The sequence below is a fragment of the Canis lupus genome, chromosome Y (genome assembly GCF_048164855.1).
Source record: "Canis lupus baileyi chromosome Y, mCanLup2.hap1, whole genome shotgun sequence".
Classification (NCBI taxonomy): Eukaryota; Metazoa; Chordata; class Mammalia; order Carnivora; family Canidae; genus Canis; species Canis lupus.
The window spans coordinates 1,768,142-1,793,057 of NC_132877.1; the positions used below are offsets into that span (position 1 = coordinate 1,768,142).

The 24,916-nt window shown below is 47.2% G+C and overlaps 1 long non-coding RNA gene across 1 annotated transcript; it reads right to left on the reverse strand.

The window, feature by feature from the left end:
• Nucleotides 1-307: 307 nt before the first annotated feature.
• Nucleotides 308-9,938, reverse strand: LOC140629037 (uncharacterized). The gene is made up of 3 exons (XR_012026910.1): nucleotides 9,378-9,938; nucleotides 1,769-3,299; nucleotides 308-676 (listed from the first exon to the last, which is right to left on the reverse strand). It is a non-coding gene; the product is annotated as an uncharacterized lncRNA (long non-coding RNA).
• Nucleotides 9,939-24,916: the final 14,978 nt, after the last annotated feature.

The window sequence follows — 24,916 nt, forward strand, 5'->3', positions numbered from 1 at the left end:
GGCGGGAGCCTTTGGGAGGTGATTGGGTTGGGATGAGGTCATGACGTTGGGGCTGCCATGATGGGATTAGTGCCCTAATAAGAAAAGGAAGAGGGGCCAGAGCTCTCTTTCCCTCCACCATGAGAAGACATGGCAAGAAGGTGCCACCTGCAAGCCAGGGAGAGTCCTCACCAAGGACAAAATCCAGAATCCGGAAAAGTGGGATTGGATGTGGGCAGTCAGGTAGAAATCAAAATGCCATGTCTATGAAGGGAAGGAGAAACTCTTCTTCTACCAGCTTCAAGGGCTCCCAGCTGGGCTAAGACTGAAATTCAAATAAGACAGATTCACAGGACAAAACAAAACAAAACCCAAAGTTTTATTCCGTGAGCATGGAGGTCCAACAATGAGATTAAGACGTAAAGAACTAAGCAAGGTGGGCAGTGTTGATGCTTTTCAAAGAGATAATAAATCTCGTGAGTTATGGACAAGACAGAGAATGTCACTTTGGGAGCCCCAGTTAGTCAGGAATTCTAAACAGAATGTGAGCGGGGGTGGGGGTAGTAAATTCCTAAGGAGTAAAGAGCTCTGTTTATCCAGCCCTCTGGGCTCCGCATGTCCCATCTGTGGTGATAAGGATGTCTCCCTCTCTCCGAGGACAAGAGGGCACCTTGCACGCGGCAGATTCATTTCTCACCTGCAAGGGGACAGAGGAAGAGCTGAGTGTCCCGTCTTTTAAGTGGCTTCTATTTAAAATATCAACATGTCAATGCGGCACATTTGGGGGCAGCCTGCCCTCAGCCCCTGCCACTATTGGGATTGAAGAGGCAATTAATGTCTCTGGGCATCATGTCCTGTTGCATGAGCCTGGCTAAGATGGTGAGGGAGCCATGCAGGAGAAGCAAATCCATAACTTGAGGGGGAAATATCAAATTCAAGGTATCACCAGTGCATCGAATCATCGCACAGAACACTTTAAACACGATCTAATATGTTTTATGTTAACTGTATCTCGACAAAGCAGGGGGGCAAATAATCAATAAAGCTGGACGGAGTAAGTGTGGTGCACACATACAATGGAAATACCATTCATCTCTTCAAAAAGGGAAATTGTGCTTTGGCAATGACATGGATGAGCTTTTGAGACGTTTGCTCGGTGATGTGGGCCAACTGCAGAGTGACAAGAACCACAGGATTCTGGTTCACTGAGGGGAGTGTACCATGGTTATCTCCCAGGAGTAGACTAGGTTGGCTGTTTCTTCGGGGCTAGAGAGAGTAAAATGGGGAGATGGGGTTCGGCAGGTGTAAAGTATCAGTGGATCAAGATGATCATGCTGCAGACATCGGTTGTAGGCAACTTTCATGCAATGTGCCCGTAAAATTTTGTTCAACAGTGAATCTCATGGTTGGCGTTCTTACCACGGTGAAGACAAAATAGCGAGCTTTAAGCTGGCACCCAGGGACGCACATGGTCACCTGGGGATTCCGTTAAATGCAGATTCTAATCCAGCAGGTCCTGGCTGGGGCCTGAGATCTCCTGAGATCAACAAGCAGTTGGAGATGCAAGACAGTCTCCATGACATTTAGTAGATTGCTAAAAAGTAGTCTTCAGAAATTAAAATGTGAGTTGAACATAAGGGAAGAGGGCTACCCCTAGGTGTAAAACACAAAATGACATTAGGGGATCCAGCTCAGGCTGGGAAAATTGGGGAGTTTGGTGTTAGGAAGGGATGTATGAACCCCTTCCAGGAGGCCCTGGGATCCCAGGTCTGGGAGCGTGACCTTGTACCTGAAAGGAAGCAGCTGGTCCCCCAATGGTGGCAGGTGTTTGAACCATCATGGCAGGTCAGTGGGCATCCTCTGGCCTGAGCTTGGTGATGTTGTGTCCACAGGGAAGATGCCATGGAACTTCTTGCTCCTGATGCATAGGGATGGAAAGAAAGGCCGAAGAGCATTTCTACACCAAGCAGGGAGAAGGTGAGTGAGCATGGATGGTCCTTCTGTGGGGAGTTGATAATTGGATAATCCATAGAGATTAGAGGTCATGGGATCAGGGGAAGAGGGCTGTGTCTAAAGAAGAGGTTAGAGCTTCCATGCTGGGGTCATATCATGATGGTCAGTGAGTCAAAGTAGGGGGCTGGGATGCTCATGCCCAGTGAGGGGAGCATGGACTAGGGGGCGGGTAAGAAGCCCGTGATCCATCTCAGGCAATAAGATACAAAGATCTGATCTCGACTATGAGAGTTTTGGTGACAAGAGTCAGATGGGGTGGCCAGGGGAGCAGGGCATGGATAGGAAATGCATAAATGGAGCCTCTGAGAGATGGCTTGGGCACCAATCGAGAGTTGCCGCTCCTTCAAATGAGTGGCATCACTTCCTAAAAGAAAAGGTTGAGGCGAGGCTAGGTTGAGGGGGCCGGCTAAGCGGTATGTGGTCCTTCCCGCACATGTACACGGCCGGACGCCCAAGGAGAACCAACCCATTCTGACTGCCCTGCCTCGCGGCTGTGCTGTGTTGGCGAAGTGATGGAAGCTTGGTCAGTCTCCGTTTATGGACGCGGGGGGTCCCCTGCCTCTATCCCACGAGAGCAGCGAGTTGAGGGGATTCCGACAGTGGGAAGAGCCGGGTGTTGTGTGTGGGTACATGTCGGACATCAGTGTCTCTCTCCCCCTATGACCCGGGGAAGCCTGCCCACACCTGGCTGAGTCCAGTGGGCCGACGACCGCCAAGGTTTGCCGTGGGAAGCATCCATCGTTTATCTTCATGCAAAGCCCACCTTGTAGTCCCGCTACAGGAGATTCCGTGGGCATCCCATACTCCAGCCCGCCCATGGATAGAACTGGCATGAGTCCCTTGCATTGTGCACATCGGCTGCTCATGCACCAGAAGCTCAGGGCACGTGGCTGCCACTGTGCCTGGCAGATGCCTTTCTCCCCTGCCTTTGTGATAAAACACTTTATGTGACATTCAAGCCTTGTGATTATGGTACCATGCCTCCCTCCAGCTCCTGGAGATGCCCAGAATCCCCAACAGCATTGGCGGCAGCTCTGGAGGTTTCCTTTTCCTTTAGCCAAAAGAGCTGGGTGCTGGGCGGGGAACATCTGGAATCCCCTAGTCTACCAGGACAGCTCGTTCCAAAGTGACTACATCCCAATAAAAGGGAAACCGAGACATCACACCTCCTTCCTTATGTGCGTGAAAGCTGTTACAGTCTTGGCTCGGGTCCCAGAGGCCGGCTTTCCATGTCCAGCTAGAGAGCCACGGCACAGCATCCTCTTTGCTTTCCAGTCTTCCCTTCTGCAGATCCCAAAAGTCGCTTCCTATCGAGTACACGACAACAGTCAACGTCAACATTAAAAAGAGATGAAGAAACAAGGCCAATAAATGGGTTTTGCAGCCTTCATCTGTGTTTTCTGTCCTGGGCATAGCAAAACCTGTGTTCCTGACACCCTACAGTCTCCCAGAAGAGGGACACTCAAATACATCCTAGTGAGGGTTAAAAAGTAAGTAAGTACATGGCCCCACCATTGAGGATCTTCGTCAAATATATATATATATATTTTTTTTACCAGCAATTCTATGTCATAAACTTATTGACTTACTGTCCCATCCTCTTATTTTCATAAAATAGAAAAGTATGGTAGACACGGCACTTGAATTCCCAGGTTGGAAGATGAGAAGATACTTCTAAATAGATGAGAATGGAACAGATGAGATTGCCTGCTGACAAATCCATGAGACGCTTTGGAATGACTTTGTCTGGGGCCATTTTGACGTCCGTCTGCTGCCCTGTCCTCCCCGTCCAACTTCTTGCTGAATACCCCAATCTTCATGGTTGGGTTTATGTCCACAGAACTCTTGCATGAGGGAAGAGCAGAGCTCTATCACCAAAAAAAATGCAAGGAGTCCGAATATATCATCTTGCGGTGACGACGATAACAACAAGAACACACCCTTTGTGTTGTGCGGGCAGAAACGCATGCGAAGGACACATAGAAATTGCTTTTAGGGTCACGAGAGTAGAGGAGCTCCATGAAGGAGGCAGAGCCACCGCTCAGGGGCACCTTCTCCATTCTTCCCTCTAGAAGTGGCCACAATTGGGAATGAGGACAGGAAGTTCTTGTAAGGGTCCTGCCCCCTTCCTCCAGCCCCACGATACGTGGTCCAGAAGTTGAATATGGAAACCAGATGGAGATACACGGCTGAGCCCGGGTGCCCTGCCATGGGGTCAACAAGGACCCTCCCAGACGAGTGACAATGGAACCCACAGAGGGCCATGCAGGGATCCGGGGGACACCGGCGACAGGAAACATTGACTCCAGGGTGCATGTTTAATTCCATCCAGGCAATGATTCACTCTCTGGTTTTCTCTTTGTCCAAAATACTTTGGCGCGTTAGGTAGAGAGAGAAAAATGTCAGGTCTTCCCTCCGCCGGAGAGAAACAACGTAGGATCTGGTGCAGCTCGTCCGAGAAAGGAATCAGCAGCTCCGTGACTCAAAAAAAAAAATGCAAATACAGTTTGGTGTTTCGTTATTGCAATGATGCCTGGTGGATACACAGAAACACTGGCTCCTGATACAATGGGGCGCTGGAAGCGAGCCAGACGCGATTTCTTGTGTAAGATCTTGCAGAAGTTGAGCTGAAATGCTTCGTAGCACCCCATGAATAGCGGCAACAGTGATCCCAACGCCAATGCGTGAACCAACCTCATAAATACGATCTGAGGGGGAGATGGTAACAACGCGGAGACGTGTGCGTCCAGAAGGCAAAGTGAGATCGAACATGTTGTCTCTATTTGCAGGAGAAGATTTACTAACACACCAATCCGAACACTTAGCTTATTTATGATACATCATTTGCTGTGTAAATCGTTGTCGGCCGCAGCAGCATGCAGGGAAAGAGATTCATTTCATGGAGAAATGGCACATTAGGAATTCACTGTTTGCTTCTTTGCACATGGCCTGAACGTAAGTGCCCTGATTCCCATCCACCCAAACGTCTTTGCTACGAATGTAAGAGCTCGCGGTCAGAGGGGGCGGGGGTGTCCAAGTCATAACCGGAAATTTCCAGACATCGTTCATCTGCTCCTTTTCAAGGGGGGACATTTCTAAATGATATGAAGGGGGCCAAAGATATTTTTTTTAAATCATTCATCTAAATGGAATAGTCGTTTCTCGTTCATACGTAAGGAGTCCCCGAAGCAGGAACGTCATATGCCCCCATTGACTGGGAAGGTTTCTCCAGAATTCTGTGTCATCAAAATAAGGAAATGGATTGGGGAATGTGAATCTACATTCTGCAATGCAGATGAGACATTATTGTTCCAGAAAGTGGGAAATTTATTCTGATCACTCTGGGAAGACACGGACCCCAATGAACAGCAGGCAGGTAGATTTGAGGGTACCTTTCAACCTAATATAACGTTTAGGACCACCGTTTGTTTTTTTTTAATAGAAAAGGGTCATGCGCCTCATTTGAAAACAGAGGTTGTTGGGGATCCCTGGGTGGCGCAGCGGTTTGGCGCCTACCTTTGGCCCAGGGCGCGATCCTGGAGACCCGGGATCAAATCCCACGTTGGGCTCCCGGTGCATGGAGCCTGCTTCTCCCTCTGCCTGTGTCTCTGCCTCTCTCTCTCTCTCTCTGTATGACTATCATAAATGAATAATTTAAAAAATTAAAAAAAAATAAAATAGAGGTTGTTGATAGAAACATGAAGTCTTGGAGGGCTAGGAGGGCAGAGAATTTTAGGGAACGGTCATCAGCATGATCGATTAGGGGGCTGGGATTGTAGGACCATATGCTTGCCCTGACTCTGTCTCTTTCTCTCTGTCTCCCTCTGGCATGTGAGAGCATGGTTACTAATTTTGGGCAATGCAATTTATTTAACATCAATCTCTCCCTGGCGTGCCTGGCTGGCTCAGTCGGTGGAGCACGCGACTCACGATCCCATGGCTGTAGGATTGAGACCTACATTGAGTGTAGAGATTGCTTCAAAATGAAATCTTAAAAAAAATTTTTTTTTAAATAATAAATCTCTCCCAAATGAATGGATGGTTACCAGGTGGATGAGGGAAATAGGTGATGGTGATGAAGAGTGCACTTATGATGATGAGCACAGAGTCGTGCAGAGAACCGTTCGATCACAGTACGCACATCCGAAATGAATATAGCGCTGTACATTAACTCTACTGTGATTTAATTTTTTTTAATTTAAAAAAGGAAAAAAAAAAAGAAACATAAAATAAAATAAATCTGTACCCACCGGTGGCATCCCAAGACTGGACAAAGTGAGCAATATACTATACATAGAAGAAAGAAGGGGATGCGTATCTGCAGGAAAATGTAAACGTAATAGGAGAAGTCACCCAAAATGTGTGTTATTCAATTCCCACCTAGCACCGGGGATAGTTAACCTTATCGATGATGCAACAGTCCAGCCTGAGAACGTGTTTTGTTCATGCAAGTCGTAAAATAAATCGCTACAGTTCCTATGCTGTCGTGATAATACAGTGCGTAACGGAGCTTCAGGTCACTGTGCTTGTACCGATTGTGTTTTAATGGGTATGGTCTCTTGCACGGCAGTGAGTTCAGGAAACTCAGGGCAAACCCCAACATGGAGAACGTCCACACACGTGTGTTCACTGTCAGCTGTTCACAGTCGTGCAAGTGCACTGCGGGCACCGTTGTGTGTGCACACGTCTCATACCCCCACGTCCTCCCGGGGGTACAGAGCGGAAATCACTCATGGGAAGTCGTTTTTAAAGAAAGATGTAACATAGCTTTGTCCCAGTCGATATTATTATTATTATTATTATTATTATTATTAGTTCCTTTGACACCATCAGAAGCGTTAATAAATGAAAGTCTTCGCCGGGCACGATCGTTAGGCTTTATCATCTTATGGTCACTAAGAACAAAGTTGCTGTCTTGCAGAAGGGGATTTGCAAAGCAATGCATGCAGGCTGTGCCACATGTTGTACCATTCTGTGTTTGCTCCGGGGACGATGGAGGCCATGGATGCTGGTGTCCATCCCTACGTGGCATTGGGTCCTCTGCTGAGTGACTGCAGGAAGGCTCCATAAGTCACCCATTGCTGCGTAACAAGTTGCCCCAAAGTTTAGACGCTTCAAAGAAGAAACATTCACCGTGGCACACAGTTTTTGAGGGTCATGAGCTTCTTGCAGGGGCTTCCAGCTCATGAGGTTGCAGCCAAGATGCCGGTGGAGGCTGCCATCACTGGAAAGCAAGAGTGGCCAGTAGCATCCCCGTTGGAAGAAAGACTTCCTCGGTCCCTTGTGATGTGGACCTTGCCCAAAGGTTGCCTGTGACAGGGCTGCTGGCTTCCCCCAGCGTGAAGGGTTCAGCGGGGATGGTGAGCAAGATGGAGGTTGTATTGTGTTTCATAATGTAGGCGTCCAAGTGCCGTCCCTTCTGCCATATTGGTGACAGGGAGCAAGTCTGGGGATGTCTGGGACACACACACCAGTCTGCAGCATGAATGTCAGCAGGGCAAGGCCATGAAGAACCACTCTGGGGGCTGACCACCCCACAAAGAATGACCCGAGAGAACCACTCATTGAGAAATACCCCATGGGACTTTGTGGGAGCAAGAGGCAAATATGTCTTGTCCGCATTCCCTGAGTTTGGGGATTATTTTTAGAACACGTAGCATGCGTTTCTCTACACCACATTCTTTTCTGAGACTTTCAAGTGGGAGTTTTCAAGATGAAAAATGACACTCTGGAAAGAGAAGCTTTGCTTCTGATTGTGCCTTCCCTGGGTTCGTGCTGGCACTTTTCTCGATCTGTTCCCTGCAACGGGTCCACCTATGTGGCCACAAGGACATGTCTGCTGCCCAGACTGGGAGTTAGTCTGCTGCGCAAGTCGAAAGAATTTTCATTTTTCGCAACAGCTAAACCAAAGCCAGATTCTGTGAACAGTTTCGCTGTTTTTTAGTACATTATTGCAGATACTGTAATGTCAATGCCTTGCTGCTTCCTCCTACACACACAAAAGTGAAAATCAGGGCTGATTGTGTGTTTCTGAGTTTACGCATCACATGACAGGAGGAGGCATCCGATCCAGCAGATGCAGCCCTAAGTATGGGAATGATTCAAACCACCTAGTGCTTACACCTCTTGCACGCAGACACCATCTGAGACATTTGGGGAGCTTTTGCTAGTGTGTCTCCAGGAACAAAAGGTGAATTTTCAGATGAAAAGTGTTAAATGTTTCCTCAGGCATCATTTATGTGCATCATATCGATTATGAAACATCCTGACCGTCCACACTGTAGTTACAGGAAGGGCCCTTGGGGGTGTGTGTGAGTGCATGAATGTAAGCATGTGTGTGCGTCAGAGTGTGTGTGTGCAAGCACATGCATGTGCAAAGGGTGTGTGTATAGGAGAGTGATTTGTGTCATGCGTGCACAAGTGTGTGCATGCATGTGGGGTATGTGGTCTATCATGTGCATGTGTGTGAGTGCATGAATATGGGCATGTGTGTGTAAGCATGTGCAAAGGGTGCGTGTGTGTTTTAGTTATTTGTGTCATGAGTGCAAGTGTGTGCATGCATGTGGGGTATGTGGCCTATCATGTGCATGTGTGTGATGCATGAATATGGGCACACGTGTGTGCCAGCATATGTGTGTGGTGTGTGTGCAAGCACATGCACATATGCAGGGAGTATGCATCTGAGTATGTGGATGAGTGTGTAGTCTGTGCTGTGTGTATATGAGTCACGTGTGCAGAATGTGTGCTGCATGTGTAATGTGTGTGTGTGTAGCCTGTCATGTGCATGTGTGCATGCATGTGGTATGTGGTTGTGCACATGTACGGTCTGTGTCCTGTGTGCATAGTGTGTGGTACGTGTACATGTGCAGCATGTGTGCTGGAGAAGCCCAGAGAGATGTGACCACTGAGGAGAGTGTGCACATCGATGCACAACCCAACACGGGTGTGCTTGTTCTAAAGCAGCCAGGACCACAGAGAGGAAGGAGCCTGAGCAAACGCCTGTAGCCCAGGACCATCCGAGGGGCCGGGGCTCCTCTGTAGGCAGATGTGGAGGGAAGGTTCCAGAATGATCCTTCTCTTTTAAAATGAATGGAAACAAAACAAACACACATGCGAAGAAGCAGGCACGTTTTGAGTTTACCCAAATAGCCAGGCTTTTTGCTGAGAAAATGCTTTCAGTGTCACCAAAAGCCTCAGAGAAGGGGCTCATGGTGGGGGGGACGGCAGCTGGGAGACGCCGCTGCTCGCCGCTGCTTTGACCCAAGTGTGTTGCAAGGCCGAGGCCCACGGCATCCAGACTTGACAGCAAACAGCCTTTTCCCACCAACTGCACAGTTTGCAGCCAAACCAGAAAGGAGCCTGAGTGTAAACAATCAATAACTCACTTGCAAGGCCTTTGAGTTGGCTTCAGCGTGGCCAGCAGCACGTCTTCAGCAGCTCCGTCGGCTAAGGAAGGGGTCAGGGGGACGGGGGCTCCAGCCATCACGGGCCTGCCGGGGAGCTTTTGCTCTCTGTTTGTAAGCAGAAGTTGATCTGGGTACGGCTGGAGCATTTCCCACTTCCTGGGACCCATCTGTGCCTCTGGGCTCTGGGGGGATGTTGGGCAATTGCCTTGAACCCAAGCAGTGCATATGATTCAGATCAAGTCATAAAAAATGACCCAAGATTAGGAAAAGGAGGATGAGCCGGAGAGAGGAATTTACCGTTGGTTCTGTGCACACACCAAGAGGCAATTAACTCTCACAAAGATCCACGTGATCAGAGTTTTATTTTTCTTTCATTGGTTGTTCATTGCCTGGAACCTTCGAAACCATGCAAACAAACCTAATCGAGGCTTTCTGTGTGCTGACTATTGTGCTGCAACCACGTCCATCCTCAAAGGAGATTCGGTTTCTTAGGCATTTGTGTAAGTCTACAAGAAAACATAACTTCAATGGATGGAAGTCTTTTTTCTTTTCTTTTCTTTTCTTTTCTTTTCTTTTCTTTTCTTTTCTTTTCTTTTCTTTTCTTTTCTTTTCTTTCTTTTTTTTTTTTTTTTTTACCAAAAGTGGTAAAGTGGGACTAGACCAGGGGTTGGCAAACTTTCTTAGCGAGCAACAGAGCAAAGGTTTTCAGCTTTGTGAGTCACTGGGTGTCTGTTGCAACAACCTAACTCTCGTGGAATGCAAACACGGTCATAGGTAATATGCAAATAAGTGGGTAAGGCTGTGTGTCAATAAAACTTTATTTGCACAAGCAATGGCGAGGCCAGATGTGACCCACGAGCCTTAATTCCCTTACCCCGGAGGAGGTTCTGATTCCTTACAGTCCACCGATCTGTCAACTCAAACTTGAGCCATGTGCTTCCCTTATTCTGATCCATAGTGGCAACTGGAAAATACAAACACAACAGACACCTCCCTTTCACAGATACAATAACGGGAGACCGGGAATCTGGTCTATAGAAATCATATGGCACTTAGGCCAACACTTGCTTATTAGCGGAAAGTTCTGGAGGTTAGTTGAGGCGCGGTGTGACTGGGACCTCTGTTCAGGGTCCCACCAGGCTGAAGTCAAGCTTCTCATCTGCAGCTCGGGGCCTCCTCCAAGTCCCTGTTGTTTGTGGGAAGAATTCAGCACCTTGCGTGGGAGGTCGGGGGTGTCTGTTTCCTCCTGATGATCAGTGGGGAGTGGCTCTGAGCTCATGGAGATGCCCACATTCCAACCAGCAACAGAGAACCCCCTGACGTGAACCATCTCCTCACTGTCAATCTCTGTGATCTGAGTCTCTTTCAACAGGAAGCGCTTTCCATTTCTTGTTAGGGGTTTTCCGGATTCGGTGAGGCTCACCGAGATCCTCTAGGTAAAGGTCAACTGATTTGACCCAATAATGACATCTGCAAAGTTCCTGATGGCTGCGCCTCGATTGGGGTGTGATTGAATCATGGGGAGAAGCTGCGTGTCCTGTAGGGCAGCAGGGATCAGAGGGACATCCTAGGCTTCCACCTGCCACCGTGCTTTATTTCTTTGGTTCATCATCCGCCTGCCTCTTTCTCTTAATGGGTTGATGGTTTGTTTGTTTTTTTTAAAGATTTTATTTATTTATTCATGAGAGACATACAGAGAGAGGCAGAGACACAGGCAGAGGGAGAAGCCGGTTCCACGCAGGGAGCCCAACATGGGACCTGATCCGGGACTCCAGGATCACACCCTGGGCCAAAGGCAGGCACTAAACCGCTGAGCCACCCCGGGCTGCCCGGGTTGATAGTTTCTTTGAGCCCATGTGACACTGTAGGTTTCGCTGGGAAGGAAGCACACTTGACAGGATCTGATCCACTGACCACTCTTAGTGGGATTTTACTGCACAAATCCTGTGGATGTGACAGTTGCCCAGTCCTTAAAGCTGTGCACGATAAGACGTCAGATAAGACGCCTGATTATTTTTTTTATGTCTTATAACAAAACATCGGTATCTGGAATATCTGCAAAAGTAGCCAGTGACGTGTTGCAAATGGCTAACGTGTGATGCCATGGAGTTGCATGTGGGTACAAGACGCATCCAATGGCCACCGGGAATGGTGGATCGTAATTTGACAAAGTGTGAAATGCTGATTGATATAAGCTCCCACACACATGGCAACCACCCTTTGTGTAGCCCCCATGCACCAGATTTTGGTGTTGTATCAGAGAAGAGTATCCACGATGATCTAAAAACTCTAAAAACAAAACAAAACAAAACAAAATAATTAAAAATAAAAATAAAAAAAAGAAAAAGTCTGAAAACACTCCTCTCTTTCCCAAAGATGCACCTGGGTGAGGATGAACTTTATTTCATATCCTCCCTCCAAAACAGTGTATTGACCACAGGTTGATGCCAAAGTGGATACGCAAACTCCGTTCTCTTGAATTCAGCCAGACGGTTGCAAAAAAAAAAAAAAAAAAGAGAGAGATAAAATTATGTCACTCTGCTTGCTTGCTTGTTCCCGTTTTGGAACAACATCATTATTTTTCCTTTAAAAAAAAGTATTATTTTGTAATACACTGGATAGTTGTCTTTATGGCTTTAAAATGAAATCATGTGTTTTTCATTGCTCGGTTGTAATTGCTGATATGGTCATGAGTGGTAGATACAAATGTCCATTAACCAAAACTCTTTGGGGTCCTTGATAAAAGAAAAGCCTTGATGATGGAAAGAGTTTCTGAAACCAAAAAAATCTTTGGGTATTTGTGGTTCGAGACGTGGAAGCAAAGAAATGAGAGGTTGTTGCATATGTGGTTTAAAGCCTAGGGGAGAAGTCTGATATGCATGTAGATTCAAACACGTCCATATCCGTATATATGTCCATAAATATGGACATGAGTGTGGATACACATGGGGATATGGACATATATGTCCATGCAGAGATGTATATCATGTCTGCAAAATATCTATGAATAGACGTTGATTCACTGATGACTAAGTGGTACTTGGACTTGTGTGTGGGTCTGTGGCATCGTGTCAATGGAGAATAAGGAATTGGAACCACATGGAGCTTGCAAAGGACCCTTGAAGCCTAAGGAACACTCCAGAGTATCGTGTAGGATGGTGGAAAACTTCTACGTCTCGAGCTGAATGGTGGGCCCATGAGCATCTTCCCAAATCTTCTCTGGAATCTCTCTAAAATCTGGTTGCAACATTTAACAGCCAAGACAGCTCTGCCCAATGATAAAGAAAGAGTTGGCAGCAGGATTGGAAAAATAATGTGGAGTATCATAGTTTTGGTTTGCTTCTGATCCTGGAGGCTGAGAGTCTGAGGTCCAGGTGGCGTAGAGGCTGGTTCTCCTTGAAGCCTCTCTCTTGGGTATGTAGACCCTGTGTTCTCCTCATGTCCTTACATGGTCATCCCTCTGGATGTGTCTGCGTCCTCATCCCCTCTTCTTATAGGACCCACATCCTATGGGATCACAGCCCACATGACTGACCTCATTGTGCCTCAATCCCCTCTTTAGAGACCCCACTTCCAAAGAGAGTCCCATTCTGAGGTCCTGGGGATTGGGACCTCAACATATGAAATTTGGGGAGACTCAGTCTAGTGCCTCACAATCACAAAGTTCAAGGAGCAGGAGCATTTCAAGGAGCACCCAGCGCTGCTATGGAATCAGTAGGAACGGGATGGCAAAGGCCCACGTCCTCTACAGATGTTTGGGGAATGGGAAGTTTCAAGGCCACCGCAAAGTAGCTGGAGATGGCAATGAGCTCAGAGGAGGTGAGTGACCGAACCCATGAGCAGGAACAGACAGAGGGGCTTGGAGATGATCCAGGAGAGCAAGGCCTGCCCAGCCACCTGCTAAACCCCATGAAGGTCTCCCCTAGGAGCACTGCTGTCCATATGGGAATCCCTTGGGCCACCACACCAAGCATGCCCTCTGTCTTGGCCAGTCCTCGCCCCACATCCAAACCATGAAAGCACAGAACAGCACCTGGGCACTGCGGCTGACGAGTGTTCTGGAAGGCCCCTCCCTACAATGGGAGGCGCTCAGCTCTAACTGCTGCTGAAACCATCCGGTGGTGGGAGGCATGCACGATACCGTTGAGAGTGCTGAACAGTGTGTACAGGGCTGAGGTCAGGGATGGGTTATCGCTCATATTTGGCAGCAAATTTTGGGAGCCTTGAGTCTGTTGTTCATATGCCTTGGAGCTTATGTGACAGTGCAGCGTCGTGGGGCTCTGGATGGAGACTTTCTGGCTCTCCTCTCTGCAGTGGGGATCCAACTTTAAGGCTCCAAGGAATTTAAGGCTTTGTTTAGAGGAAGCAATTGCAGATAGGATCTGCAGCCCGGAACTCTGCAACACCTCTGATGGTTTTTTTTTTGGGGGGGGCAGTGTTTATCACAGCTTTTATGACCCCTACCCCAGCCCCCCCAGGAGTGTGACATGCACCAGAAAGGCTGTAACCTTCCCCACCCCTGCACCCTCTCCCTAACAGAATGGATCAACAAAACAGGGCGTGTTTGTGCCCTCTGGCTGCCGCCAGGAAACTGTAGGCTGGGGTGTCATGGCCTTTGCAGATGGCTCCAGAGATGGGACATGGAAGGTAGAGGCATGGGCAGGGCGGGTTCCTTGTGGAAGCTCCAGGAGAGGTCTGTTCCGCACCCCTCACCAGCATCTGGGGGCTGCTGGCAATTCTTAGCATGCCTTGGATGGTAGACACATCCTTCCCCCACGCCTGCCTCCACTGTCACATGCTGTCTGGGTCTCTTCGGTGTTTTGACAGATGCTGGTCCTTGATTTTAGAGTTTTCCAACAGGACCTCCTCTTTACTAAATAAATCTGTAGAAATCGTATTTCCAAAGATAGTCCCATTCTGCAGTTGGAAGTGGACACAAATTTGGAGGAGATGCTACACAATGAGCACGCTGGCTTCCTTCCCTCCCGTCAGTTGGACAAGAGATGTGGTTTCACGTTTCCCCCCCATCCTCATCCTCACTCAGAAAAATAAATGTTTCTTTTGAATTGCAAGACCCGTGTGCCAAGTCCCAGCTCAGAGGGATGGGAGGGGGCCATGACTTCTCATGATGTGGTTCACGCACAGCTCTCCTAAAATCAATGATTGCATTTCCAAATGAGATTTGTAGAAATATCACAGCAGTGTTGATGGGGCCTGGCCAATATTTACACACACATTCACTCACAAAGAAAATCTGAGACCTTTCTCTTCCTCCACACCAAACCCCGCCCGCACAGGGTAGAGATGGTCTTCACCACAGCCATCTTTGTGTTATCTGTACGCAGAATGCATTGATTCTCACTAATCTGACCATTTAAGGTTGTCCAGAGGACAATTTGTGTCTCCAGGCTGCATAGCTGCTTTGCTTCTCTGTGACCGCAGGGTGGACCTCAAAGGCAAGCTGTGCATCTGTTGGCTTAAATGCTTCAATGCCACAGGGAGAAGAGGTCTCTGCATGCACGAACTTGACCTGGACTATTGATGAACCGTGCTAATAAAGTGCCATTTATCAACTGTCAGGAAGTTATGGATAATTTATCTAGATTGTGTAGGTTCAGGAGGTAGCTGTGTGGGCTACATAAAGGGCCTTCTGCTTACATGACAAGGGACAGACAGATGGCCGTAGGGCTGGAAGCCACAAGATGAGCTCATGTAGGAGTGAAGGGACATCTAGTGCTGTGCTTGCTTCCCATTCTGGCCAGAGAGCTGTGGCTTGCCTGGAGGCATTCCACAGAGCTGTAGGTGATCTGCTCAAGGCTGTACTGGGTGGCTCTGAAGGTGCTTGTGGCAGAGGGGACACTGGTGACCCAGGAGTCTGACGATGGAGCCTCAGCTCTGAAGAGCTGGGCTGAATTCCATGCAGTCAAGGGCGGAGGAAGGAAATGGGAATAGAGATCTGGGAGATGGTAGGTCCCAAGAATGCACTGGAAGGGGTCTGAATGTTACCCTGAGTGTGATGGGAGGACGTTAATTAAGAGCATGGAATGGGCTGGTTGACATTTTTGAGCATATTCTGGCTGCTGTGTAGACAGAAGATTAGGGAGGCAAACACGGCTCATTATGGGGATGCGAGTGAAAGAAAAATATGGATTTGAGAAGTGGCTTTATTGGAAATGAAGGGAATGGACAGACTCAGAGCACCCATTGGGACATGTCTATCATCCTATCAACTGGATACTTGTCTAGGACAGAAAAAAGAAAGAAAATAGGTTGGGAATTTGTCTCGGGTTTTGTTCTTGAAGAACTAGGTCAATGGCGATGGCCTTGTGACATATGGAACCAAGAAAAGAAGCCGGCCAGGAATCGGTCTTAGGTTTTGAACAACTGGGTTAGGAGTCATGGCCATTATTCACATATGCTGGACTGAGGGTGGAGCAGGTAAAACAGGGCAGGAGCCTGAGTTCTTCTTCAGACATAAAATGTTTGAGATTTGTGCCATGTATCCAAGCGTGGATAGCAAGGGGGAATCACAGGAGGTGCCATACATGTGTGTTGGCTTCAGTAACATATATTTGAGAGCCAGGTGTATGTAAGTAATGCCCAGGACCAGAGTGGCTTCCAAATTCTGCAAATAATGCTCAGAAACCAAGATTGCTCCTCAATTCTGCAAATAATGCTCAGAAACAGAGTGGCTCCTAAGTTCTGCAAATAACGCTCAGAAACCAGAGTGGCTTCCAAATTCTGCAAGTAATGCTCAGAAACCAAGATGGCTCCTCAATTCTGCAAATAATGCTCAGAAACCAGAGTGGCCTCCAAATTCTGCAAATAATGCTCAGAAACCAAGATGGCTCCTCAATTCTGCAAATAATGCTCAGAAAACAGAGTGGCTTCCAAATTTTGCAAATAATACTCAGAAACCAAGATGGTTCCTCAATTCTGCAAATAATGCTCAGAAACCAGAGTGGCCTCCAAATTCTGCAAATAATGCTCAGAAACTAAGATGGCTCCTCATTTCTGCAAATAACGCTCAGAAGCCCGAAAGGCTTCTAAATACCATAAGAACGATGACTCTTGGAGCAACATTTATGTTCCCAAATATCATAGCTCTAAATGTCCGTGGGTATTGTCCACTGATATTCATAAGTGGAGCTTCCACGAGATTGAGTCTCGCACGTGGGTGCTCGCAAAGTGTTCTGTAGGATGGAAAGTCCTGTTGGCACCCCATGCAAATGCTGTCTGCCCGTCGAGTGTTCGCGTTTGCTCGAACAGTTGCTGTGTCGCTCCACGTCTCGGTTTCTGAGGCAGTGTCTCAACAATGGTTCACTAGGAACCATGTTCCCTACACTGGGTGGAAATGGGAAGTCAAAACATCTACCAACGTGTTGGGCGTCAGAGATTCCTGGACAGGCTAGATCTTCAGAGCGAGATATTCAGAGATCTTACCATCTGTCCTCCCCACGGTGGAAATGGTTGTGTGCACTGTGAAAATCTAGCCCATTAACTATGTCTGGGGTCCAAGGAGAAGGCCAACTGCTGGGTGTTCTTCCCACTTTGTTTACAATTTGACTCATGTCTGGAATCTTCCCTGCCACGTTTTAAGTGTGAAGTCTCATAACCAAAATGGAACACTGATGAGGGAGGGACATGGGCTGAGTCCTTCCACAGTGTATCCCACTCAGCACGGTCCACAAGGACAGCATTACGTGAGCCGTCGTGAGGTGTGTATTGGAGGAAAGTGGGCATCTGTAGGTTCTCCAGACGATGAAGCATGCCGGGTTGGCATGCCCCCCGGGATTCTGGCCGGGAAGATGGGTGACCCCGTCCAAGAGCAGGTGTGTCATGGCTTGAAATAAATACACACCATCCCATGACATACAGTAGACACTTTCCCGAAATGTGTGCGCGTTTATATGCCGCCTAAAGATTCTTGACAACGTGTGCATTTTGCCTTAATTGATTGTGATTTCTTCTTTCCTTTGCTCATGCAAGATGATAGCTGGTTGCTCCTAGGATTTCAAACCCACTTGGAAGCTGTGAGCCTTCCAAAGCCAAAGGAATGTCGGGATGAAGTGTACTCCATGCACGGCAGCAGCTTGGTGAACCCAGAGGGGAAAGCATCCTCCACCGCATCTAGCAGGTGCCACCGAGTCATGAAGCCGGCAGTTTTGTTTCCGATGCATCATAAAGGTGGTTTAAAGCGTGTGATTCGTTTTTGTGGAGGGCTGTTCTCTTGATGTTTTTAGAATGCAGCTGGGTTTGAGTCCACCCTGCTCTCTGGACGTGAACTGGGAACAGAGATTGCCAGGAAAGGCACATGAAGGGAAGGAGCAACATCCCGCAGAGCTCACGGCAGCAAAGCTGCCAGGAGCCAGCTCCCCAAACGCCGTGACGACAGTGTTTTTATGCATAATATTGTACTATCATGTATTTTATTACAGAGAAGACATATATATATAATATATACACATATTCGTATGTGATATAAGTTTGTTTTCTTTTGAGTCTCTGTCACTGATAGCACATCATCTGGTCGTGTGTATTTTTTTCTCTCCACGCTGAATTGCTAAGATTCAGCCATAAGGTTGCATACAGAACTAATTTGTTATCTCTGCTTTTGCACAACCCTGCATTGTGTGATTATTTCACACTTCACATATGCATTCTTCCTTTGGCAACGTGTGGGTTGTTTCCAGGTTTCTCAGCTGCACAGACGTACCCGCTAGGGGCATGCGGGTACGTGCACACAGTATGCAAGAGTTCCCGCAGGCTTTATCCCAACGAGGGGAACCGCTCAGTCATGTTCAGCTTTGCACGATGGTGCCAAATGGATTTCCAAAAGGACGGCAGTGATTTGCGGCCTTGGCAGCAAGGGATGGACATTCTCATTGCTTAGAATGCGCATCAGTAGGTGGTCACACCAGAAGGTAGGGACTTGCTAAGGGAGAGAAAAGCAACTGTTGCCTCTTCTCCACTTGATGACATTTCACAGCTGGGCTTACACTGCGATGTGTTCGTGCAGCTGAGCTCTGTTCAAAGGAATGTGAGTGGAAGGGTGTACACTAGGGAAACCTCCCCGGGGTGGGCATGCTTGTCCCCTTGCAGCTGCATGGGGTGGAAACAACAGCGGCAAAAACATCCCCAGTGAGAAGCCAAGAAACAGAAGCAAGCATAGCTCAGGAGGCAGGTGTGGAAGGCAGTGGGGCACGAATTTGTCAAGGAACCTGCACCTCCTACTCTGCACTTGGAAGAAATCTGCTCGAGCATGGACACCCGCCATGGATGAGTGATGTGAAACAAATCAACAGTGATTGTGCAAAGTCCAACCACTGCTCTGGTGTCTTTACCAGCCGCGTGAGCGTCCTTCTGATTAGGACAGCCAGCCTTCGACTTGAGCAATCTCGTGCATCCCTATGACAGAGGGTGCTCAGCACAACTTGCATGTCTCATTTTCCAACACGACTGGGTGGCGTTTTTGGCTGGTCGTCTTTTTTCACTGGTTCCTCCTGTGAGAAGCCCAATTCTTGTTTTTTGCTCATCTAGAGATGGTAGCGTAATAGTGACGGAACATAAGAATACACAGGGATCATATATACACAGCTGTAGACTTCCACAGCCACGCCGCACATGGATGATACGACGATGCCTACAAACGTAGAAACATTTTTACATTATCTAGTGAGCTGCAAGTTTTGAGACAGATGGATTTGGGTCCTGGTTGTAAAGAGTATGTTGCCGATTGTTCTGTATTCTACGTGGGTATCATCCATGTGCCTTCGGACCTTATAATCAGAAGAATTCCAGAAATTAAAGATCCTTTAACCTCTTTGTAATTGGATGTCTCTCAGAAATATCCAGTGTCTAGACTGGATGGGCAGTCCTACAGTGTTTTGTGCAATTATGGGAAAATGTTCCAAGCAATGGGGTCCAATATGGCGGCTATTGAGCACTGAAGTGACTTCTAAATTTTCTTTTACTTTAAACCATTTGAATTTAAATTTCACTAGCCAGAGGTGGCTAGTGGCTACCATGTTAGACAATACATCTCTAGAACCTTTCCACTCAACATGTAGACCACCATCAGCAGCAACAGCACTCACCCCATTCTCGATGGAGCCCATTTTCTCTCAGAGCACAGGCTGGGCACCATCATGGCCGGGACATGTGGTCAAGGAGGCCACACACACAGGGGTGGTAGCTGAAGCTCTTTTCACAAAGATAGTAATGCATGGCTCTAGGCATTGGCCACGAAATTCAATGTTGTGTTGTCCTTATTCATCTCAAATGCAGATGCATGTAGGGGATTTTGTTAGAGTGACATCTATGGAATGGGCCACTGCCATGTTGATGCACAATGCAGGTGTCAGGCAATGGCTTGGGTGTTGACAATACGATGTGCACACCCCATGACAAGTTACCCTGAGAATCCTGCAACCCCCTGGCCAAGTTTTCCTTTCTGTAGATCCCAAGCCATTTAGAAGGACTCACGTGGATTTCCTCTCCAAATGGTTCCAGCCTTCCTTGTTCATCACCAGGTTGGGCCGTTGACAGCAGGCAGCATTGCATTTCATTATGGTGGGTCCTTCGCCTACTGTATCTGGATGGGTGAAGGTACTGGGGAAGTGACGTCTGCCAGTGGTGGGGACCCTGGGAAAGATGATGCGATTTTGTGAGCTGAGTGTGAGACACTTGTTCACATTTAGAGAATATTTCTACAGTAGTCAATTGGGTGAGTCCTCACTCCTATATATTCTAGGACAACTCCAGACCCCAAGGAGTAATTGTGGAGCGAGGCCAAATATCTCTGGGTGGTGAATGCAGGCAAATATCTCTCTATAAAAATTTCTGCTCAGTTGTCCTGCTGGGAGAATACAAGTGTTTAGAAATACAAGAGACAAGCGATTGGGTTGATGATACCCAGGGCTGGGGGAAATCTGAGAAATGAAAATCCTCATCATGGATCCTGAAACATTGACAGGCATTATAGTAAATAGGCAAATGCACAACTTTCTTTTTACTTTGGACCCCCAAACTCAGCGGAGACCATCATTTAAAAACAGGGCACATGGTGGGATGAACTGTGGATGTTGTATATAACGGATGAATCACTGAATTCTACTCCAGAAACCAATGTTGCACCATATGTTAATGAAAAAAAAATGAAAGAAAAAAGAAAAATAATTAAGTCTGATACTATACATTTTTTAAGTTAATAAATAGCATGTATCAGAAAAAAGTACATTGGGAAATTTGAATAGTAAATGAATGAGGGCAATCGGGGACTTGGGTGGCTCAGTGGTTGAGCACCTGCCTGCAGACTCACGGTGATAATAATGTGTTGATGCAGGTTTTAATTTTAATTTTAATTTTACATGTATTTTAATTTTACATGTATTTTATTTTTATCTATTGTAATTTTACAAGTGTTCCAATCTGGTGCGGGATGTTCATCGTAGGCCAGTCTCTGGGTGGGTGGAGGCAGAGGGTATATGGGAACGCTGTACCTTCCACTTAATGATGCTGTGAATGTAAAACTGCTCTAAAAACTAGACTATTAAAAAAAAAAAAAGAAAACACTATATGGATATAAAATTTTGTTGCAGAGCTGTGCTCCCAGGCACAAAGTGAAGGAGTATAATGGTTGAGGAGCTGCTTGCTTTTTTCATTTCCAAGTGGGAAAAGGCCAAGTCAGCGTTAACAGAGAAACAAAAGCATTTTGCAAAGACCATGGTCTCCTTAGGTATGTCTGAGAATTCTAAATGGACCTGTAGAGCAGCAGGCTGAGCCCGCAGAGGGCAGCGCTGCAAGTGAGGGGACCCCCTCTCATTGCTCTGGGCAGCTGGGGTTGCCTGGAGGGTTGGCATCAAGTATAGTCAACTTAAGACAGGGAGGCAGGTTTGCAGTAAGCACAGCAATGGCTCGAGCTGAGAAGGACACAGCCCAGGGGAAAGAAAGAAATTCATGGAGCTATCAGAGCTTCAAGACAACCAAACTGGAAGAAAACCATTACCAGGGGAGGAGGCGTCACGCTGCTTTCATTTCCGAATTATGAATGTGTAGGAGGGAGGCATATGGAGGGAGTCGGCAGATTAATGAAGTGCATGGCTATCCTGTCGAATTGCTAAGCAATAAAAACAAAACCCATGCAGTCGTCGCTGAAGAATGTGGACAGCCTGCAACACCCCGCACACAGCTGCAGGATAGAGCCACTGATGCTCCCAGGAGAGCCCAGCGCTACAGGCAGGCACCCAGGCTTCTCAAAAAGGCCCTAGGCAGAGCCGCACCCCAGGGGATGCCGTTACCCACAGAGAACTGTCCCTGCTGAAAAGGGGGAGCCTCCCTGATCCAGCCAGAGGGCTCCTGTTGAATAGTCTTATGCACTAGTGAATGCAAAATGATCTCGGGGGCGGGGGAGGGAGGATTAAACTTTAAAAATAATGTACTTTGGCTGCATGGATGCCGTAGGCCCCGCGAACTTCATGCCGCTCTTGCCAATCTGAGCCCTGATGTCAGAGCTTGAAAATCCCGCTCAGCGTCTGAGGTTTAGACATCTTAATAAAAGTCACTTATCTTGACCTCCCAGTTAACAGACCACAGGTATTTAGAATATTGTGCAAGACAATCCTGTGCGGATTTGGAGCGGGCTCTGCTCAGATGCAGCAAACCAAAGACCTGTCTAGACAAGGCATTCTCAGATTTTGCCCCAAGTCAGCGATTCCCAAAATAGTTTAATCCTCTCACAGAGATCACGGGAATGAACTTTGCCCTGGAACCACACGTGGTGCAGCTGGGGTATGTGCCGTACCTGTTTTGTGTTCTTCGGGCTGTGGACTAGGTTCTCCAGAGAGAGAAGCAACAGGAGATTGTGAGAGGTAGAGGCATAGACACAGAGATAGATAGAGATACAGAAATACTTTATATCCCTATCTGCATCCCCATATCTATCTATCTATCTATCCACTGAACCATCCATCCATCCATCTATCCATCCATCCATCCATCCATCCATCCATCCATTCAACTACAAGTCCATCCATCTATCTATCCACCTATCTATCCATAATATCTATCTATCCATCTATAATATTTATCCATCCATCCATCCATCCATCCATCCATCCATCCATCCAACCATCCATCCATCATATCTCTCCATTCATCCATGCTATCATCTGTCCATCTATCTATCCATCTATCCATCCATCTATACATACACCGACTTAGAGAGAGGCAGAGACATTTATTTTAAGGAACTGGCTCACATGATTTCTGAGGACCAGGAAGTCCAGAATCCATAAGGCAAGCCAGCAGGCTGGAAATTCAGGTAAGAGCTGATGCTGCCGGCATCCATCCAAAGTCCGCAAGGTAGTGTGCTGGAAACTCAGGAGGAATTTCTATGCTGTGCTCTGGAGACAGACTTCCTGCTTTGTTAGGGGAACTTTGTCTATTTTCTGTTAATTCTTTTAATGGATTTGGTGAGCCCAACCCACACTGTGGTGGGCAATCCACTTGATGCCAAGGTTACTAATATAAATGTTCATCTCATCTTAAAAATATCATCTCAGGGACATCTAAACTGATGTCTGACCCACAAGGGCATCATAGCCCATTATCCATCATTGGCTGTATTTAAACAAAGCTACTTGGACAGGCTCATCTGATGGTCTGACCCATGGGTATATCCCAAAGGCCAGTCATTCCAGCTCAATGGTAGATCCCTCTGAGTTGAGTTGCAGACAGATAAAAGCAATCATTGTTTGGATGTCGGGAGGACAGAGTCAGCATCTGTTTTCTCTACTCGTTTGCCTTTCTTATCCTGCAGACCCCGGAGTGCCTTGGCTGGAAGTATCAGCAATGGAAGCAGGGCTGCATAGGTGAAATCCTGTGTGCTTCTTCTTATTAACTGTGCCACATTTGGCACGCCTCCAAAAACTTCTTATCCTCCCTAAATGTTAATTTCCTCATTCAGGAAATGAGGGCTCTAAGAGCCTCCACACCCTGGAGCATTTAGGACTTTAAATGGAGTCCTTTTAGAACTGTGTCTGGCACACAGAGATATCCAGGAAATACCAACTGTTGTTCCAGACACATTTCTGACTTGTGGGGATCGGAACCAGTTTGCTTGATGTGAGCTGGAAGGAAATGTGACTTCCTGTTCATTCCCAACCATTATGGGGAAGAAATGGGGTATTGCCTTCTTACGAATAGCTGGAAGTATTGGGGTCCTTTAAGAAGAGAATCATCCGGAATAGTACTCAGCCATCAAAAAGGATGAGATCTTGCCATTTGAGACATCATGGGAGGGAGCTGGAAGGTACTATGCAAAGTGAAATGAGAACGACAAATACCATATGATTTCACTTATATGTGGAATCTGAAAAAGCAAAACATAGGAATAAACAAACAAAAAGCACAAACAGACCCATAAGTGCAGAGAACAAATAAGTGGTTTCCAGAGTGAAGGATGTAGGGGGATGAGCAAATAGGGGGAAGAGAAGAAGGAGTGGCTACACGTGTGGGGAGCACAGCATAATGTGTAGACTTGTCAAATCTCTATGTTATACCCTTGAAATTAAGGTAACGTTGTGTGTCAACTGAACTTCAATAAAAACAGAGAGAAAGAGAGTCATGTGAACATAGATGCCATGAAGAGGATGAATGAGCCATGGGGAGGGTCTGAGGACCAGGATGTTTGGTTCACAGATGGGGATGATGGTAGCAGGGTCCATAATGTAAAGGCAAACAGCCACAGCTCATGGGGACATTGATTGGAAGCCACACAGCTCCCCCGACTATCTGCAGCCCCCACGATGCCAGCACTGGACTGTGGACCCTTCCTCTGGCTTCCTCAGAAGAACCAGAGCTCCCCCTGCCACCATGCTGGTGGGAAGATGTGCTCCTCTGCTTTGACATGTGTCAAAGCTCATCTCTGGGCCTGATGCAATGACAGCAGACCTACTTGGAAGAACCTGGCTCAGGTGAGGATCCCAGATGCCAAGGATCCTAGGGCACGGAGCATTAACTTCCTGTCTTCTCATCCAGGCAGCCAAATTGGAGGGTCCTTGACCTTGCAGATGGCAGACGATGGGATTTCACAGCCTCCTTAATCATGTCAGCCAATTCCCCATAAGAGATCTCTTCCTACGTATATATCCAATCAGTTCTGTTTCTCTAAAGAAAAGAGAGTCACCTAGACCATGAGTTGAGAACTAATGACCCACGAGCCACACATTGCCAGCCACCTATTGTTGCATGTCATCTAAGATTCATTTATGCATTGTTTTAAATCGTTGGGGGAAAATCAAAAGAACGATCTTCTGCAATACCTAAAAATTATGTGAAATTCCAGTCTCTGTGTCTATAAATAAAGTTTTATTGGAACCCAGCCATGCCCATGTCTTAGGTATTGCCTATATCTGCTTACCCACTTATAGGGCAGAGTTGACGCTGCACCAGAGACCATACATACGGCAAACAAAAGCCATAAGTTTTTACCCTTTTTACAGAAAAAGGTTGCCGAG